Here is an 18,414-nt window from a genome sequence, read left to right as displayed (position 1 = left end):
CTACAGTTTTACTGTAATAGGTCTAAAGCTGTAAAAACTGCTGTGCTTGTATTTTGTCAGTACGTTAGGTCTATTAGACCTGTCCAGGGTGTACCTCGCCTTTCGTCCAATGTCAGCTGGGATTGGCTCTTTGGTCCACAGTCCAAGTGTGACAGGGAGGAGCAGAGGCAGGAGTAGGATCCAGGCAGAGAAACTGTGAGCACAATGAGTAGTCAGCTAAGTCTACAATCTGGCGATGAGATGAGGCAGGAACCAGGTACATGAGTTTGAATGAGGCTGATGACTGGTGTCCTGACTCCCGCACACCTGACTCCACTGCTGCAATTAAACACACATAGGGAAGGGAGGAGCGAGAGAGAGGGCCTTATCAAATCATAGCACATAGGAAAAGGCCAAGAATGCTTTCCAGACCAGCAGCTCCTCTTGTCCAGTCAACAGTGGCCTCGTTGTCATTTTCAGCCAATGATGTTGAGGAAACTGACTGTCCAAAGGCATCTTTTGTAAGCCAATGAAAAAACAGTGGCTGAATGGAAGCATGGGTTTGAACATGACTATTGGGGCTGTGACCAGAGCAATCTAGTAAATACAATGATAGCGGAGTGCTGTGTGCTGTGTGCTGCTAGCAGATGGTAAGAATAGGTTTATAAAGGCTTGAGTGGGCTGTCAAAATGATGTGATCGGGCATTAACCATTTGTGATCTACGGAGGAGAAAATATCATGTGAGAACCAAAGACAATGCTATCTGTTCTGTGGCACTGAGCAGGAAAAAAAAGTGCAGATTTCTTCGAATAATGGCTCTCCCAGTGCACTCAGATAAGGCAACTCATTTTATAGTTGTCATATGTTGTGATCAGTAGAGTTTTCTATATGGAATTTCCACCCAGAGATGCCTTTCAGATATGAAACGATGCCAGACTGCACTCTCAAGGATCCGTGGGCCTCCTCTTAAGCAAACATTTGCATTCGCCGCACATCTGTCAGTGTATCAAAATGTCCTCATGCAAAATGTGTTTCTCTGAAAAATCTCTGCGAAGGTTGATTTTCCACCTCAAGGTTGCAAAATGCTGCTATGACCTCAGTCCACTTAAAATAAAGTTCAACTCGACCATCCATTTATGAAGCAAGCTGAGAGCACCCTTCTCTGCTTCCCGTGCCCAGGATTTTATCAATTATCATCTCATAAGTGCTCATGCAAACATGCCTCCCCAGTATAAATTGTAGCATTAGGGATATGAAAATTCATGTTTAATTATCTTCATACTTTATGGGACTACACTGTATTTTGTGTGCTATGCAAATTATAGAAATGCTTTTCAAGGTCACTGAAATGCAAGATTCAGTTAGTGCACGTTGTATGAAAGCAGACTACTGAACGTACATGGAATGTATGGGAGTGTGCTTTAAAGGCTGGGCCATGATGGTGTAAAGACGACAGGGTTGCTGTATACCAGAATGACCTTCTGAAGAAGACTAGCAAAAGATTTTGGTGTCCGAAACATCAGTACTTGTCCCTTTGTCTGTGAGTTAACTGGATGTCAAGGCCTTTGGACAACATATTTATCTTCTTTCAGGCTAACACTTCAACTGGAGCATGACTTTGGTTCTGTTAATGCGTGCAGCCTGAACACTGACATAGATTCGCGTCTCACCACCTCCAATCTCACCATGTTAAGCAGCTCTGCCTCTCCTAGCACCATGCGCCCAAACATGCACTCAATCCTTCCCACAGAACAGCTGCACATTTTACTCGGCTGTCAACTCACTCGAATAGCCAGACTTAGACCTAAAGTAGTTTCTGAGCTCTTACGCCCACTGAGATGCATTTAAATCAGGTATGTGACAGTTGTGCTTATATGCATGCTATGAATATAAAGGCAGTGAGTGAGGCTGCTGAAAGGAGTGGATGAAAAACAGAGCCATCGACAGAGGTGAACTGTAACGTAGAGGGCCGGGTTTGGAAATGCTGCTGGAGCGGTACCATCTGAGAAACGTCTGCTTGTGGCTCAGCAGAAGCAGATAAATACAAATTGATTAGAAGTGAACTCCCACGGTGCAATGTGCCATAGTGTTTATAGACAGGTGGAGATGCAGAGTGAAGTGCTTTGGGCCTTAGAGAAAAGAGAAACACAGTAACATACAATCTCTAGTGTGGCACTATTCAGACATATTTTGGAGTGCTTCCTTTATAGCACAGGGATAAAAGAAATAATGAAAGACATGACAGTCTGTATTGGCCCTGACTTGTGTTTGAAATAATGAATAGCTTACGCTGATAGACAATTTGACAATGCACAGTAAAATGTTTACTGTAAAGTTCACTGGAAATCATTATGGCCTCTATGAACTGTATCATCAATGTCATATTGTAATTTTAATCTTACATACCACAATTAGCTTCATCGCCAAACATCATACAAACATCTGTTTTTGGATGGCCAGCAGCAAACACTACCGAAGTTGTCCACATAGTTCAAAATTCCTCATGGTGGCTTCTATGAGGAAAATAATGGCCAAATGTTGTATATGTAATATATACACTACATGAGAACCTGCATCCTGTCAGATTTCTGTTTTTTTATCGTGATGAAGAGATGCATGTAGATAGAAGTAAGTGTTGCAGTATACAGTTACAAAGAAAAATAATACATAAATACCTGTGGAATAGTATAATAGCCTTTATACAGCTATAGACCTTCTCCCTTTGTCCATGTAAGTAGGCTTTACATATAAAGTATTCACTTTTCAGTTAGCATAACTTTTTCGCCACAATACTAGCTCATCAGCCACAGCAACAGTGCTATACACAAGAAGGGATTGAATTGGGCTGGAACCCACTGGAGCTGAGCTCTGCCTCCTGACATCCAAGTTGCATCTAGTTGGAGCCTAGCCCTTCAGTACAACCGCATTGCTAACTGTCCCACCGACAAAAAAATGTAGAATGTAGGCTCCTTTTCCTTGATTTCATTAAATAGCTGTGGTCATCTCACAGAGGGGCTGTACTCAATTTATGTACATGGAACAGCAGCAGGACCTTTTCAGGAACAATTCAAAAAGGGTGTATTTGGTCTATAGACTTACAGTATATGTGTTGTACAGTGTTGTATTATTGTATTTTGGGAATTCCCAGTGCTTCACGGAGGAGATCTGTTTTCCCCCTCAGATTAATTTAAAGGGTCCAAATTAACAATAAGTAAATAAAATTAAAAAAAATCAGATAGCTAGATTCAATTTGAGATATCTGACTCTGAAATTTCACCAATACAATGGAGGTGAATGGTAAGTTTGTGGTATAGCATTTCTAAAACAAATTACATTTAGAAAGCAATCTAATATCCATAACTATGTTTCCAGTAGTGTACAAAGACCTTACATAATGAACAGTTATGTTTTTATTACCGTAGAATGAGCCATTTCTATCTACATACATCGCGGGTCCTATATGGAAGTCACCATGTTGCGTTGCCATGTCTCTGCAGTAGCCCAAATGAACAAACTGCTCTACAGAGTGCGTTTCCTCACTATGTTGATTAAGTTCAAAGAAGAAGAAGAGGAAGAAGAACAGGTATGTTCTAGTAGTACTAGTAGTATTCGTAGTAGTAGTAGCAGAAGTCGTCTGGTTTATTAGAAGTCAGAAAAGAAATTTGGACAAATGGAGGACCACACGTATTATTTAGCACAAGAGCCGACAGAGCGTGTCAGCCACCGTAGCTTCTCCTGTGCGCTTGGAAAGAGAGGGGGGAGCGGTGACTGATGGTGTTTTCATGTGGTGTCAGAATAATCAGAATATTTTTTCCTCCTTAAATCATTATTGCAAAAAGAGAAGTACACAGAACTTTGGTTCGTACAAAATCACATACTGCATATACATATTTCGCAAACGTGTAATTTGTAATATGGTTATAACAGTTATTTTGCTATCCATGTGGAGTAAATGAGATGTCTGCGTGTTGTTTAAATGCTCTGAAAATGCTAATCCAACACATTGTCCAACCACACTTTGTGGTAGCGTCCATGTTGATTCCACCTTTTCGACTTAAGAGCACATGAACATCAGAAGAATGACTTCACAACTTGGGGAATGAGCAGCCTGTTCTCATCTCAGGGCGTCATATAGCGATGATTTGAGAAAGAGTGACAAAGCGTTGTTATTTGACGCTAAAGGTACCCTTGCATTGCATGATTCCATGTTTATTTTAAGAGCCAAGTCAGTAATCATGGTAAGTGAAGTATTGTTGATCAGCATACTTCACAACAACCTCCACACATCATAGTCTAAATAGGCAGACCAAACCTAAACTGTGGATCGAATTTATGTCATTTTGTTGCTGAAATGTGGAGGACGGGGCGGAAGAGGGCATTGAAAAATGGGACACTCAGGAGAATCTTAAGGGTTGAATGTATGAGCGGATATGAATGAATTTTTATCGCTTTCTATTAGTGATTCGATTTTTAAATATGTAGTACTCACCTCAAGGACCTAACGTTGGTTTTAAAAGTGGGGGACACACAATTAAGCGGGTCTGATTTGACTACCATTTCCTGTACTTCTACATGCTTTTATTATATTCTCAGCTACTTAAAAACAACACATTGTGTTTAAGATGGCTATCATGCTTCCAGAAATGTGGAAACTATACATCTGATAATGCTGTCTGACTATCTGCATGTTTAACCCAGATCTAAAAAGCCAGAATCACATACTGTGGTATTCAATTAGGGATATCAGCTTTACCTTGGAAAATAGGACTGGTAGATCTATGGCACATTATTGATGGCACCATGTTTTTAGCAGATAATGTTCCATTTGCAGCTTCAAGTGCAACAGAAATGGATCCAAAATATGAAAAATGTATATGTTAAGTCACACACTGCTGTCACCAGTTTTATCAGGATCACTGCATATGAATGTGTTAGCTTTTGTTTAAGTCCAGTGTCCAGCCACTATTTATTATACAGTACATTTTGATTAATATAATTTAAAGAATTAAAAAATAAAAGGACTTTGTCTTAAATTGAATGGCTTAGATAGGAACATAATCCTTCTTACCTTACTACCTAAATTTTACATTTTAAGATGGTATAATCCATCAATTTATCAATTACAGACAGAGATCTATTCATCAAACTGCCTGTTGTTAACGATGCTTAATTTAAAAAAAAACATTTTTACTACTGCAGTCACAGTCTGTCTGTGACTCACAGCACTATCCCGGCACAGCTGGTGTTGCATTAGCTGGGTGGAGCTGATTTGCACCATAACGTTATCAGTTATATATAGGTTTTTCACTGTGTGAGAAAATGGACATGTGGAATGAGAGCATGTGAAAAGTTTCAGTTGCGTGAGTCTCAGGGCCAATGTGTGAGAGTTGGCAGCCCTGAAATAGTGAGCTTTAAAGGCGCTGTGGGGCAGATTGTTTTTTTTACATTTTGACAGAGCCAGGTAAGCTGATTCTCCTTGTTTTTCCAGCTTTACTAAGCTAGGCTTACCACCTGGCTTTAACTTCATATTGAATAGACAGATAATCATCCATCCATCCATCCATCTTCAACCGCCTATCTGGGGTCAGGTCGCAGACAGGTTAGTCATCACACCATAAAAACATAGAACATAAGATTAATAGCACTTGCGTACAGATGCATGAGATTGAATCTTCTAAGTGGGGATGCTATAATCATGGAAACCAACTCCTGTTTAAACAGCTGGCTTTATTTTGCTTCAATGAGGACTTCTATCTGAAACACTGGATGCTGGGACTGTTTTAAATAGTTTTCTTATGCTTCATTGTGTCATATACAGTAAGAGTGTCTAGTGCCCCCTTTTAGTCACTATAAAGGGGTTTCCAATTAGATTTCAAATGCCATCACAACCCTTGTATCCCCAGGCATTATGTGAAAAGAAGTCTTCCAGGGCTGCACATATTATATCTCATTACTGACAGTGCTGGTCACCTGGGGCTCCAATCAAAAAATCTGAACACTTAAGCAATTGGCTTCTCTCTAACTGCCTTGCTGAGATTGATTGGGTTTGGGCTCCCCAAGCTCCGCTTTAATGTCAAACACATAATGCATCGGCCAGACTTTAGGCAGAAAACATTCAATCTTTTCATATAATTCATTCAGCTAATGATATTTTTACCTAAGCAGGGTGTAAATTGCATTTTTTTTTCATTTGTATTCTTGACTGGTTTTAAAATAACTATCAGCAGCACAGCACTGAGCACCAGATGGTTTACTAATATCAATAATCTTATCATATGTGGATTGGACAGATCTCAGTACCAGCAGTGTAGAGTGTCACCAGAGCCATCAATACAAAAAAGGAGCAACATGAGTTGAGAAGTTAATGATCTGAAAGGAAGAACCTTAAAACCCAACTGGAGCTTAATGAAGTGGATTAGTTATCTGATCACAATTTAAAAAGGCATTCAAAATACTTTAATGCGATGAATTTTTCATTGTGGGCAAAATATTGCCTTCCCAGTCGGTGCCATAATTGGGGATAGTTAAAAAGACTACTAAAGGCTGGCAGAGGGCAGACTGGTTGGCTATGTTTGCCCAACCTGGCTGTGAGAACTGAAGGTGTATGCTAAAAATCATTTGATCTGTAACTGTGTATTTGAACTCAAAATTAGCCCTCTTAAATTAACATGCCAAGTGCTTATGGCAGAAGTGGAAGCACATTACTCAGGTCTCCACTCTCTGCTGTCACATCTCTAGGTTAGCTCTCGCACCCAATTGATGGACTGGTATCACGGCATGTAGCTTTAATGTTGGGAGCTGTATGCAGCTGACATTAGCTAACACAAATTAACTAACACATTAGCTACATAGCTTTATGTGGCCTGTCTAGTGTTTAGCAGAAGCAAAAATGTAACAAGTTCTCACCACATGTCAGGTAGACTTAGCTCCCTTCAGAGCCAATACCAAGTAATACCCAGGCCGGTAGTGTCGATATAAATACCAATACTGATACTTTTACGTATTTCTACTTTAATGTCTAGTTTAATGTGACATCCCCAATTCTGTATTGATGAGGGAAATAAAAAGTATGCTGCAGGTTTACCAATTCCAAATTATAGCTGCTTAATGACGAGACATCTAACTACTGTCATATTCTTTAATTATCATAAAAATCTCCTCCTCAGACTGCCGCTTCATAACATCATCATACTCAGTCTTGTGACTTAATTCAGGAAGAGTTACAGCCATTAACAGTAACAACATTTAAAGTTAGCAATGAGTCACATTATTGGTTGCATTTGAAGCAATACCTTTTACATCTAATCAAAGTAAGGATGTTAACAAATAAATCAGACAATTCACAGGCAATTTAGTGCAGTCCCCACAGTTGTGGTCTTGAAATAAAAGACAGAGTAGAAATGCCGAGACAAGACTGAGACCTTCAAAAAGACCTATCTCGAGTACTACCAATCTATCCTTCCTCTTCTCCTTTGGGTGCTGTTTTTTTCTTTGTGTCCAAGAAGTCTCTCCGCCCATGTATTGACAATTGTTCAAGGCTAAAATAATATCACCATTAAAAATATCTATCCAACTCAGTTCAATTGGATATTTATTTTTTCACTGTACTTGCAATTGAATTGGTCAGGATTAAAGAGGGAGATGAGTAGGGCTGGACCTGAATATTTCAACATTTGTTAGTTGGGTAGGTATTCGGTTTTCAATTTTGGGATTTAAATATTTAGGTTTTCTCCTACCTCTCCGAGAACCATCACCTTATCGTGGTAGAGAGGTTTGCGTGCCCCGGTGAGCCTGGAGGCTGTGTTGTCTGGAGCCTAGTGCTCCTGGTAGGGTCTCCCAAGGCAAAGTGGTTCCAGGTGAGGGGCCAGACTGAGAATGGTTCATAAAAACGCCTGATGAAACTACGAGGAAGAGGAGGAGAGACCCTGCCCGGAGGAAGAACGGGGCCCCCGTCTGGAGCCAGGCCCAGAGGGAGAGCTCGCCGGCGAGCGCCTGGTGGCTGGGTTTGCCAAGGAGCCCGGCCGGGCACAGCCCGAAAAAGCACCGTGGCACCCCCCCTCTCCATCCTTTGGACCCACCATCCATCGGAAGATCCGCAGGGGTTGGGTGCGCTGCCACATGGGTGGCAGTGAAGGTCAGGGGCCTCGACGGACCAGACCCGGGCAGCAGAGGCTGGCTCTGGGGACATGGAACGTCACCTCTTTGTGGGGGAAGGAGCCAGAACTCGTGCGGGAGATGGAGCGCTACCAGTTAGATCTGGTGAGGCTGACCTCCACTCACAGTCTCGGTTCTGGAACCGTACTCCTTGATAAGGGATGGACCCTATCCTTCTCTGGAGTTGCTCAATGTGTGAGGCACCAGGTGGGTGGGGGTATACTCAGAAGTCCCCGGCTGAGCGCCGCTACATTGGAGTTTACTCCGGTGAACGAGAGGGTTGCCTCCCTCCGCCTTCGGGAAGTGGGGGGGGGGAAACTCTGACTGATGTTTGTGCATAATATGCACCAAACAGCAGTTCAGAGTATTCGGCCTTCTTGGAGACCCTGAATGGAGTTCTGTATGGGGCTCCAGTAGGGGACTCCATAGTTCTGCTGGGAGACTTCAACGTGCATGTGGGCAATGATGGAGATACCTGGAAGTGGGTGTTTGTTGTTAGACTTCTGTGCTAGTCATGGATTGTCTATAATGAACACCATGTTCGAACATAAGGATGCTCATAAGTGCACGTGGTACAAGAGCACCCTAGGCCGAATATCAATGATCGATTTTGTAATCGTTTCATCTGATTTGAGGCCGCATGTTTCGGACACTCGGATGAAGAGAGGGGCGGAGCTGTCAACTGATCACCATCTGGTGATGAGTTAGGTCAGGGGGTGGGGGAAGACTCTGGATAGACCCGGTAAGCCCAAACGGGTAGTGCGGGTCAACTGGGAACGTGACCCGGCCCCCGGATAAGTGGACGAAGATGGATGGATGGATTTAGGTTTTTTTCACACCCATGAACATAATGCTCCAGTTCACATCATTTGGAGTGTGGCAGTTATTGGATTTATTCATTTTACAATTGCTTTATTTCATTACAGATCAAAAAAGTCAAATAGCCCACATTTTAAAATTAATCAGTCCAATCACTCTGCATAATAATGTGTTGTTTTACTTACACTACTGGAAATAGCGTTTTGGTTAGGCTAATGACTTGTTGTTTTAGTTAGCCTACGCTATGGGATTAAAGAAACGGAGCACTCTCTCTCTCTTTCTCTTTCTCTCTCTCACACACACACAATCATGGTCGATGTTATCTCTCCCTGAAACAATTCTCCCTCAATCAAGTCATTGCCAGAACTTCTTGGGCATTTCTCTTTCTTCTGCTCAGATCTATCTATTAAATATCTATCAAAAATGCAGCTGCTAATTCTATGACAGCTTGGTTACCAACAGACATCTAAACAAGGTGTCTGGCGGCTAGTGATCCACCACGGTGAAACAAATTGGGATAACTCTCTGCCAAGATATCTGGATTATATTGACTATTCTGCCTCGCCTTCACTGCAATTCTGTTGATGTGGTTAATGTTAGATGCCACCTCTCCGGCCTGTGGCTTCGGTAGCAAAGCTAGCTAGTGCTTCCTCGTCTACTGTCACGTCATCCCAAATTGCCTTGAGGCCAATAAGTCTCTCAGACTCCTGCGTCGCCCACGCTATGTACATAGGGGCAACCGAACTAAGTTTGTTAACATGGGTCATGCTATCCCAACTGTTCTGGGGTGCGTTTCCCGTACAACCACGGAATGTAGCATTGAACTACCTTGTTACGATGCATCGTTAAACTAACCAACATCTGAAGTACAACCATTTCCCAAAACGGTTGTACCTCGTTGGTAGCACCGTGGTTTGAACTAACTTAGTTTGTCACTTATTGATTTATAAATTACAGTACTTACATGAATTTTATGCTGTCCTTTTTTATATTTATGTTTGTAGTGAAGACTAGAGAACACCCATCTTCCTCATAGGCTTAGAAATGTATACAAGAAGGTAATATTCTAAGTTTTGTCTTTACATTCTCCGTTTTGTCCTTTAAGCTTTGTATTGGGTGAATAATATTAAATCAGGTTATTGTGAACAGATGGGTAATCTGTGAGAAAATCACTTGCTGTTTGTAGATGGTCTACACTAACTTACATAGTACTGAATCAATGCAACCCTACCCATCCTACCCATGACCCGACAAATAGATTTAAAAGAACTTTTACAACTACATTATAAAAAACTTCACCTTAAATATGTTTGTACATCAGGATTATCTAACATTCCCTGCTTAAAACACATTAAATCCACCTCCTAACATTGCATTTACTGCTATCTGTGATGTAGTAGACGTAAGCTTCTAACCACAGGTCAGGAGCTGTGGTTCGAACTATGCAACTTAACGACAGTTGATGCAAACGTTTGTCGGAACTATGGTTTCAGGGAACACCTACGTTGTTTAACGATGGTTCATACCATGTAAGTTACCAACTTAGTTAGCTCCATAGTTTGAACTAGGGTTTTGGGAAACAGATGCATCGCAACTGCATAGTTCCAACCAAGGAAGTTGCTGCCGTAGTTAGCAACGATGCTTTTGGGAAACGCACCCCTGGCTGACAGGCGCTCTGTCACACTGCAACACCGTCATCACGACAAACCACACATGTGTTCTGTCAATCTGAGGCCCCTGGTCTGTGTTGATGCTGCGAAATATTTTCTTTTAAGCAGCAAAGTGGGGAGGAAAATAGTTAAAGTGTAGTGACAGAGCTCAGAGTAGGAGTATTCTCATATTCTTGTATATATTATATATAACATCCAGCACTGACTAGCATGCAGCCTAGCTCAGTGGTGGTTTGCTTAAAATAGAAAGCTCTTCTTAAAAATATTGCTACAGTGGCCTTTAAGGAACTGCAGTCACTATCTTGCAGTGCACACTTACTCCCGAGGCAGGTCTGCCTTGGGAGGACAAAATGCTTTTGGGTTCCAAAAACGTTGCATTATTTCTCATCGGTTAGCTGTGGCTGTGTACCTGTCAGGCAGAATGTGGCCGCTCAACTTTTATACACTTATGAAGATTTCACCAAGCATATCTCTGATGTGTATTTACGGAGAGGGATATTAATTTTGCCATCTCAAATAACATCTTACAGGAAATCTATTTTTAAATTGACATTATTTTCATTTTCATGCATTATGGATGTAAATGTCTAACAGATGAATCCTCCCCCATGCAGTGGTCATGTTGTGAATTTCAGCATCAAAGAGGCCTTTCTTTTCTCCCCAAATTCCAAGGTTACTGCTCCACTATGTGACCCACATTCTAAATACTTCAAACAAAAATGGCTTATGTCAAAGATCAGATACATTCTCAGAGCTCTGCACTGGGGAATAAACATAAACTATTGCTGTTTATGAAACCTCACTACCACTAAGTACGTAAAAGTAGGAACCAAATGCTAGCTTTCTAATACTGGAGAAATTTACTTACACTGCCATTGTCTCACTGTTTCTCTCCTGCTGTTTTGCTGCCAATAATTAATGCAGTAAGGACATTATGCACTTCTACAGGAGGTGAAAATGAGACCACTCAGTCTCATTAAAGATGTATATTTACCTTTAATTAGGAGGTGTACATTTGCAAGTACAACATCCTCTCTTGTTCTGATTTTACAGTGCACCTGTTTTCAGTAGTTGTATGGAGAGCTGCTGACTGGGTTGAAGCAAATATACTGTCAACACTCCTCACAGGGACCCTCCATTAGGCTGTCTCTTTCAGCAGTGCACAGCCCTGAGGCTATGAAGCATTTTGCTCTCTTACTGCCGCACACATCCTCTCCTCCTTTGTCCATCTAAAGAAAACAGTCCCTTCACCTTCTACAGTCTGTCTCTGTCTTTTTATTGCTCTAGCTTTCTTTTTTTCCCCAGGAACAAAATTCTAGCCTGTCTTATTGTGATGCCAATAACACCAGAATGTATTAGTATAGCAGAAGAGCCGATACCATCAACCAAATATCATTACAATGGTTAGAACCTGGTGGCAGTATTGTATTTATCTACGTCTTGGTGAAATATTCAAAAAGTGCCATTTGTTCAGGGCATGCTGGGATAAGCAAAATAAATGAAAAAGTGCAGGCTGCCTCATAACTGAGAGCAGTGGTTCCCAACCTGACGGTCAGGACGACCACATGGGGTCACAAGAAACAGATTACGCAGCAGAGAAAGCACAATTTTGCCATTCAAAATTGTGTGGACTTTCATTTTTTCTTTTTTTTAATTACTAGATTTTTTTTATCTTCAGGCCCATAGAAATAGATTTAGAGATTTAAATAAAACAAACTTTTTTTTTTGTTGTTGAACTGGTCATAACAAAATGTTCTAAATGGTTTTGCCAACTATGTTTTGGAGTTAATTGATTGTGCAACTTTTTTTTCCAGTCTAAGATGTGCAATGTTCTTGTACTGCACAACAGTCTCAGGGAGGTGGATGTTGTGCACGGATGGTATGGACTGCCACATCGAAGCCAGAAGTTCGGCCGATAGGCTGCCGCCATGTTGATTTTTTGCAACCAGTCATACCGGACATACCCATATTTGGATGAGACGGCAGTGGTAGCAAGCTTGGTTAGCTAGCTGCAGCTGTAATTCACATTAACTGTGATTTTGTCCGGGATGCTAATTTTGGCTATCTAAAAACAGCTAAAAACAAACAAAACATACTTGTCGGGAAAATGAACAGCCGACTCCTAATAAGCTTGTTAAACAGCACTGGTTAAATTTACACAGTGCCGTGGACACATTCACTTGCACAACAGGGTAGTACCGCCCTAAAGCAAATGCTGCTTTATCGTGTATTTTTTACCTAAATGGGACCATAATTTCCTAAATGAATATCATGCTGTACTGAAGAAGACAAGAAACTAATGATTAAGACCATAAACTCATTAGGAAAGTGTTTACTGAGGGATTTAATCAGGTGAGAAGTAACGTCATTTTACCATTATTTCTAATGGAACTGGACTTCTTTTTGCAACCAGAGGAGCTTCCCCCTGCTGGCCATTAGACAGAATGCAGGTTTAAGTCTCTTCCGCATGGCTTCAAAATTCAGACCAGGAGGTTCCCACTTGATTACATTCCAATAGTGTCTGTGGCATCCTGCTTTGTGCTGCTTTATTAGCTGCTTCATTCTGTGCACTACTTTGCACTAGTTGTTTGCTCTTGTTTTGTGTATTTTGTCCACGGAGCACTACATGTTACTTTCTATTGATGTTTTTCATCACCTGCTGATGTGTGTGTTGTGTTTGTCCCACATTATTCATAGGGGTGGGGAGTCTAGCATTTACTCTCTCTCTCTGTCATGGGGTTCAATCCTCAGCACTCTGTCTGTTACCCCCCAAGCCAACACACGTATTGTATCATATGGAGTATGGTAAGGAGGTACCGTGTGGAATAAATCACAAGTTGAAGCAACAGCTAACAATGTTGACCTCTCCAACTGCAGGACATAACTGATGGCACTGAACTGGGATAGGTCATTTAAGGACTTGTTCCTCAGCCTTCCACACTACTCTATCATGCTGCCATTCTTGTTTTCTTTATACACTGACAACATGCAACACACATTAATAATTGCACACATGCTGTTATTTGTCTTAAAACATTTCACTGGATTATTGTAAGATCTTACTTTTTTGTTGTATCCTGCGAGCCGGGCATAATAAATTGGGGGCTTGTCCAGCCTACACTGTGATTGTGATTGAAGTAAATGCAAGAAAATAGTAGTGGAAGCCATGACCTTAAAAGGGGTGGAAGTAGATCTAAATGACACAATACTTTAAGGTAATTAGAGAGCTTATGTGCTGTTACATGGTTATAAAGCACATTTACAGCCTCAAAAATCGATAATGTTCAGGTTGAAAGCACCTTCATCTTGGCTGTTTATCAAAACGCTGTGTACGCTGTACACCCATGACTGCATCCCTCGATATCGAGAGAACTCTGTTGTGAAGTTTGCAGACGACATTTCCATCATCGGTCAGATTTCAAATGAGACTTCATATTGGGAGGAAATCAATAATCTGTGCGCAGAGAACAACCTACTGCTCAATGTCAGCAAAACCAAGGAGCTGATTGTTGAAAACAGACAAAGACACACACTCCTGTCTACGTCAGTGGAGCTGAGGTGGAGTAGGTGAACATTTTAAGGTTCCTGGGAATCAGCATCACAGAGAACCTGACATGGTCATCTCACATCTCCATGCTGGTGAAGAAAGCTCAGAAATAGCTGTATTTCTTAAGAAAACTTAAGAAGGCTAAATTCCTGTGCCAAGTTCTTGTCAAATTTTACTGCACTGCTACATAAAATATAGTTTATTTAACATTTTGTGATTGTTACCACTGTTTGTAATACTGATTGCTTTGCAGCAGAAGGGAACTACAAACTTCACACAACCCTGTTATAATATTATGATTAAATTTACCTTGTGCCTTGTAATATTATTATGCCCAGCACTCAGCAACTGTTACAGTCAGTGGTACGCTCTCCTTTCCTTAGTGTTTCTGCTGTGTTTCTCCCCTCCTTGGTGTTTCTGTTTTGTTTTCCCTTTCTGTCTTCTCTGTGTCTGTGCATATGTGTGTGTCTGGGCATGGCGCTCCAGCTCTCCTCTGACCAATCTTCTCTGCACCTGTGATCACCTGTACACCTGAGGCTCATTCCCATAATCAAGCTCCCTGCATTTAAAGCGCAGTCCTTAACTCCAGCCTTTACCAGATTGTTATCAATCGTGGTATTGCATTGTGGCTCCTACCAAACTAGTGAGTGATTTTTGCTTCTCTGAGACATTTTTGGTTCGTAATTTTTTTTGTCTATGCTCCAGATTCTCGCCACCCTTGGAGAACTGTGCCTCCCTGCCTTGGTTCCTTTTCCAGTGTGCTCAGCTTCTTGCACAGCTCTCGCCGTTTTCCAACCTCGCAGAAGAACTAGAAGCAAGACTCTGTATTTTGCACGTTCTTAGCTGTTGTCAAGAAATTGGACAGCAACTTTTTACTTCCTCTCCCTGTCCGTGTTTTGCTTAGGTCCTAGAATTCCTTACGCTACAACAAAGACACTGCAATTGTTTTTGACTTGCATCAGCTATATCTAATGGGCAGTCAAGAAAGCTCACACAGGCTTTCTACATCAACAAAAGCACAACTAACAAATGCGTATCTTGAAACCTGAAGAACTCAACTCACTACGTTAAATGTGTCTGCCTTGAACTTACAAGTACATTCCTGGTTATAAAGCTGAAGGTTGCGGCCAGCTTAATACTTTCCACTCTGAGATAGAAGAAATCAATCAGATTATGAATATATCACACAATTCAAGACGTAGAGATACTGTAGAGTAGGTATGCTATTATATGCTGCCAAAAAGGTTTTTGCATTGGAGTAGTCTCTACATAGTAATGTAAATGACAAATGGTCCCAGCAGATTTCCCTCTTGTGTTTTTTTTTTTTTTTTAAATAATGTTGTGTGTATATAAGAGATTTTGTTCTGATACACACGTTGAATTTTTTTCGACACTCTCATGGCTAACAAGGAAACAAAAGGACAGCAAAATCAGAGATCTGTATTTCTATGCCTTAGAGCTGTGTAACAGGAGCTTTTGTGTGATCGGTTGAGGAATTTCAAGGATTCTTTTTGATTACCCAACTGCAGGTCTGAGAGGAAGCGATCAGAGCTCACAGTCCCAACAGCACATAGGAGCTGCTTGAAACGCCAGGAGCTGCTAGTTCTTACTCCGGTGTACAGACAAAGGGGTAAAAGGTAAGAACAAAGCAGAACTTGATCATGGCCCCCATCATTAAAGCTCATTTAGACATTTGACTCAAAATTTATAGCTTTTTATAGACCATATCATTCTAGTTTTCTAATTTGAAAAGGAGTCAGAAAAATTAAATTTCTTTAAGAGTGTTATACCAAAAATAAAACAACAAAAAAAAATCTAGACGGTAGAACAAAAATCCTAAGGGATTTTCCTTCCAGCTACCCAAAACACAGCCCTGTTTGATGTGTGAAATATGATGAAACTAGTGTTATCTTTCAAATCAATGCATTAATTAATACGTAACAGCAAAAATAGAAAGTGATAGAAACCTCAGTGATTTTATTTCAGTGTAGTTTGAACTGCAGTTGCTGTGGCTGGGGGTTAATGTTCACCCAGTGTGAAATATCATGAGCCATATCCAGATTTATGTAAACAATCAGGGTAAGAGCTTAATTATGCGGCCAGAATGCCTAGACTTTATGGAACTAAGTAAATCAACATAGATGACTGAAAAAAACCTATCCAGCTGTACCATGAATTCCTTCTTTACTCCTCATTTCCCCTGTTTGTTTTCCTGTCTTGTATCATGTCATATCTCTCTCTCATAGACAGAGGGCTGTCTGTTTCCTGATATGTGAGGCAGCACATGTCCAACAAGAGGTGGGTCCAACTGAAATGACTCCTGAAATATCCATCAGCATAAATTACATCTTTGGTAGTGCTGATTCCCTCTTTTGGACTAATGAAGTTATATGCCCCTGCACAACTACCAAGACGCCTGCTAATGTCTTTTAATTTGCAAAGATAATTGCAACACGGTTCCACTTAAAAATCTATACATGCCAGGAAATGAAGCTAAAACCGACCAATCCACATGGGTAATTGTTTCTCCCTTAGATTCTCTAATGTATAGCTGCATATCAAGGGTCTAATGACACCAATCAAATGATATATGCACTAATGAAGCAGTCAGGGTTGACATGGCATGTGCAAAGGTTATAAAATAAGGATTTGTGCAACTACTTATGAATACTAATCTGCTTATCATTGTTTCTATCTAGCACCTTGTTTGGCAAATGCCAACATTTGCATTTGGTGCCTAAAGGTGCTAGAAAACCAGGCTAGGCTATGCCCCAACATTTGCAAGAAGCCAATGTAACACAGACTGAGAACAGAACATGTTGTGCGTGTTGTTATCTTAAGGTTAGAGGCACACAGATGCACGCATGCTCACTCATATGCATTCAGGGCGAGTAAGAGAACAATAGAGGAGCAGGCTGTAGTAGACTTGGTGGCAAGGAAAGTCTAGACATAATGAGTTTAATAACGTACAATGTTCATTAAAACATAGCTCACAGCCTCTCCGGAGGTGTCACTCCTGTCAGATTAGTGGTGCTGAGAGATGGCTGGTGCTGAGTGGAAGCAGCCCATATGGTCTGTCTGCTTGACAACACTGTGACCCACAACAGATGTGCTGTTTTTCCTCTCCCCTGATGTTAGGATCAGCTTCTTTGTCACACCTGTGCTTTCTCCCAAGCCACACAATAACATCAACAAATGAGACTGCTGGATTTGCCCTCTGAGTCAACAAAGGATTCTGGGCAGCCACAAAATACATTTTGACTTTATTAGGAAGACTGGCTTCCTTTTGGGCATTATTAGAACAGTGGTAACCTAAAGACAAAGATTAATTATTCCTGTGTGATGTTTGCATGCTAATGTCCAGGATGTGACTTTGGACTGGTTTTTTTAAAACCAGGATGTGGATGTCACTATTTGTGGATGTCACTATCCCCGTCTCCTAGAAATTAGATCCATAGAATAACTAATTTGTTATGCTGAATAATTCACTGGTAATTTATTTTCTAGTCAAAAAGCAGTGCGTGCGTGCGGTTTGTGTGTGTGTGTGTGGTACGGTTGTCACAAAGAGATAATTGTGACTACCATTGTGCCAGGCAGTGTAAAGTGTTTGTAAAATGTTCCTGCTTAGTGTATATATTTCAAAACAAGTACTGGCAAATTATTAGTATATGAGTGTAATTTATAGGCGACAAGGTTACTATTTAGACCTGTTCTCTGGTTGTCCAGATAGTTGGCCTTCCAACAAAAATGTTACTTTGTCACCAAGACATTTTATGGGTAGATTTTGCTTTTTAACTATGTGTGAGTGGCAATTTATAGGGTTATCCAGCCACTTCTGCCAACACTATATGAAATATGCATAAGCTGTCTGGATAGCTGGACGGAAAGCAATTTCTTCAGAACATATAAAGCGCCAATGATCAGTTGCAATATGGACACTCCCATGACAAATGCTATTCTGCTTTCTAGCAGCCATAAAGCTTGTAAATTAGGTCATGTACTACATATGAATGCTACATCTCATTATTAAACCTCCCATCAGGCAGTGTCATTTATCCCCTCATACATATGTGCATCACAGGTATTAAAGAAAATTTGTCAATGTGAAGCATGACACACAGCAGTGATACTAGAGCCGCCAATATTTGTCAGACGTGTATATACTGGAGGTCTGTACATGTCTACTTTTTATGCATGTAACTGTCTATCTTAAGTAGCAGCTGTCTGCTCTCGCTAATCCTTCT

The 18,414-nt window shown here is 40.9% G+C and overlaps 1 long non-coding RNA gene across 1 annotated transcript; it reads left to right on the top strand.

Annotated features, from left to right (window-relative positions):
• The first annotated feature begins 14,733 nt into the window (after positions 1–14,733).
• On the top strand, positions 14,734–17,059 carry LOC119887583. The gene is made up of 3 exons (XR_005441729.1): positions 14,734–14,813; positions 15,700–15,807; positions 16,417–17,059. It is a non-coding gene; the product is annotated as an uncharacterized LOC119887583 (long non-coding RNA).
• Positions 17,060–18,414: the final 1,355 nt, after the last annotated feature.

This window comes from Micropterus salmoides, unplaced genomic scaffold (assembly GCF_014851395.1).
Source record: "Micropterus salmoides isolate LMB-PRFRI ecotype aquatic unplaced genomic scaffold, ASM1485139v1 Ms_hic_scaffold_4230, whole genome shotgun sequence".
Classification (NCBI taxonomy): Eukaryota; Metazoa; Chordata; class Actinopteri; order Centrarchiformes; family Centrarchidae; genus Micropterus; species Micropterus salmoides.
The sequence above is the reverse complement of the archived record's forward strand: the minus strand, read 5'-3'. Positions and strand labels throughout refer to the sequence as shown.